Consider the following 3094-nt stretch of genomic DNA (forward strand, 5'->3'; position numbering starts at 1 on the left):
CCTTTCCTTATATGTGTTTTTGGTAAACCACTTCATTTGCTTTTGGAACTGAGATGAGATATACATCAGTAAATAAATAAACACTACCCGCTTTCTCCTACACCCTACACGTTAATTTATCCATGTGTCCTGAGTCACTCACATTGTGGGTTATCTATTGTTACCTAGAGAACCACCCCAAACTTCCTGGCTTAAAACTACTACCATTTTATTTTCTCCCGACTCTTCCATCTTGGCTGGGACCTCGGGGCCGTTCTGAGGCTGATCTTGCCGGTGGCCACCCGTGCAGCTGTGCTTGGCTGGGAGCTGAGGCCAGGCTTCTCTCTCTCCATACAGTCGGAGCCTCCCGATCCTACTCCATGTGTCTTTCTATGGAGTCACCCGACAAGATCGCTCCAGCAGAGGAGCCTAGAGCCAAGAGCTTCCAACGGTTAAAAAGAGGAGACCGCGGGCCTCCTCAAGGCTCTAGCTCGGAACAGGCACCGCATCGCCTCTGCCACACGCTGTGGCTACAGCAAGTTACACACCAGCCTGAATACCGGGGCCAGGAATTACGCAAGGCATGAACACCAGGCAGAAGGATTCGCTGGAGGCCACGGAATTAACAGGCCGGAACGACACACAGGGAAACGCTGGAAGCGGTACGTGAAAAATTGCAACAACTGTATTTTGGGGGGGGGGGTGGGAATATGGGTACCTTGTCCTTCTCTATTTCCACTTTTGAAAAAAGACAAGAAAAGGGGAGGCTCATATGAGACATGCAGTTCACCCATCCGAGCAGAGCTGTCCCGGGCAGCTGGCATGGCAGGTCCCCTTGGTCCCCAAGGAGTTAGAGCCTTCTGGCCTCATGGGGCCCTGACATGGGAGAGGGCTGGCAGAGGGGACACTGGGCTGGCCCCCACATTTACCACAGGCCTGAACTTTAGACTCAGGACATCATGTGGCCAAGATATCTGGTCAGGAACAAGAAATGATGCTCATCACCCATCACGCAATTCTGAACTTGCCTCCCGCTCCCGCGGCTCACCGCCTAAAATGCACTCTAAAGAGTCTTTCATTAATCCTCTAACCGCTTGTTGCTGAAAGGGCGGTGCGCCGAGCTGCGGCACTAACGCAACCCGTGAGTTTATCAGAAATGCAGAATCCACTAAGATGGCACTGAAAGCGAAGAAGGAAGCCCCTGCCCCTCCTAGAGCCAAAGCAAAGGCTTTGAAGGCAAAGCGAGCAGTGTCGAAAGGCGTCCACAGCCACAAAAAAGAAGATACGCACGTCACCCACCTTCCGACGGCCCAAGACACGGCGGTTCTGAAGCAGCCCAAATATCCTCAGAAGAGCGGCCCCCAGAGAAACGAGCCTGACCACTCTGCTATCATCAAGTTCCCCCTGACTACAGAGTCAGCCACGAAGGAGAGAGGAGACAATAATACACTTGTGTTCACCGTGGATGTCAAGGCCAATAAGCACCAGATCAGAGAGGCCGTGAAGCCGGTCTATGACGTTGACGCGGCCAAAGTCAACACCCCGATCAGGCCTGATGGAGGGAAGAAGGCCTAAGTTCGGCTGGCTCCCGACTATGATGCTTTGGATGTTGCCAACAAAATTGGGAACATCTAAACTGAGTCCAGCTGGCTAATCCTAAATATAAAAAATTTTCACTGTAAAAAAAAGAGAAAAATGCAGAATCCAGGGCGTCACCCCAAGACCTAATGAATTAGAACTCACATTTTAAAATCCTTAGGTGATTCCTATGCATGTTAACATTTGAGCTTGCTTACATCCTTTGATTAAGAACATGATTATACGACATCGAACATTTTTGAGGGGTGGTAATTCAAGTCTTGTTTTGTTTAACGCAAGCACTTATGACAGCATTGTCCAAGCGAAATTTCCTGTATCTGCACTGCCCAATATCACGGCCCTTAGCCGCATGGCGCTATAGAGCATTTGAAACGTGGCTAGTGTAATAGGAGGACTGTTTTAAATTTTATTTCAATTAATTAAAATTTAAATAGCCACAGTTGGCTAGTGGTTACCGTATTAGCACATATTTAAAATCTGCTTTGTTTTTTAAAGGTCTGTGAACCTTCACACTGCAGCCTGGTCCCCTTCTCCGAGAGGATTTGCATAGCCTTGAACTCCTTGTTACGGTGTGATATTGTGCCCTAAGGAAGAAATACATTCTTTGGTCTTTGTCCTCAGCTCCTGACCAGAGCTCTTAAAACCATTGTAATTTTTAAGCAATAAAGTGGCCAGGAGCATCTTTTGTTCTAATAGTTGGTCTTTGGCCTCAGTTCCTAAGCAGAGCTCCGGAATCCTTTGGAATTTTCAGGGCGACAGGAGTGTCTTTTGTTCCAATGCAGTGCCTCCTAGGGGGCTCCTGGATGCAGGCTGGTCACCAGAAAGACCCAGCTATGACGAGAAGCTTGGAATTGGCAGCCTCACCCTGCGGAGGGGGAATGGGGCGGAGATGGAATTAATCACTGATCATGTCTGTACGATGAAGCTATCATAAAAACCCCTCCAGTATAGGGCTGGGAGAGCTTCCAGGCCAGCAAATGCATCCACGTGCCAAGATGGCGACACACTCCAGCTCCACGGAGGCAGCAGCTCCTGTGCTCGGGACCCTTCTGGACCTCACCCTGCTCCTCTCTTCATCTGGTTGTTCGCCTGCATCCTTTACCATACCTTCTATTATATAACAAACTGGTAAACGTGCTTCCCTGAGTTCTGTGAGCTGTTACAGCAAATTATCAAAACTGAGAAGGGGGTGTCTGGGAATCCCCAATTAGTAGCCAACTCAAGAGGAAGTGTGGGTAATCTGGGGACCCACTACTTGCAACTGGTGTCTAAGGTGGGAGGAGGGTCTTGTGAGCCCTTGACCGGTGGCATCTGATATCAACTCCAGCTAGATCGTGTCTGAACTGAATTGTAAGATACCCAACTGGTGTTGGAGAGTTGGTAGTTGTGGAAAACCCACACATCTGGTGTCAGAAGTATTGATAGTGTGCAGAGACGAAACAGAAGTTTTCCTTTCATATGATTTCACAGGTGAGGCAAGAAAGCTCAGGGCTCTGAGGACCATGAGGCCCCAAAC

At 49.1% G+C, this 3094-nt stretch overlaps 1 pseudogene; it reads left to right on the top strand.

Moving 5' to 3' along the window:
• The first annotated feature begins 1152 nt into the window (after nt 1–1152).
• On the top strand, nt 1153–1614 carry LOC107502679 (annotated as a pseudogene).
• Nucleotides 1615–3094: the final 1480 nt, after the last annotated feature.

This window comes from Rousettus aegyptiacus, unplaced genomic scaffold (genome assembly GCF_014176215.1).
Source record: "Rousettus aegyptiacus isolate mRouAeg1 unplaced genomic scaffold, mRouAeg1.p scaffold_m13_p_14, whole genome shotgun sequence".
Classification (NCBI taxonomy): domain Eukaryota; kingdom Metazoa; phylum Chordata; class Mammalia; order Chiroptera; family Pteropodidae; genus Rousettus; species Rousettus aegyptiacus.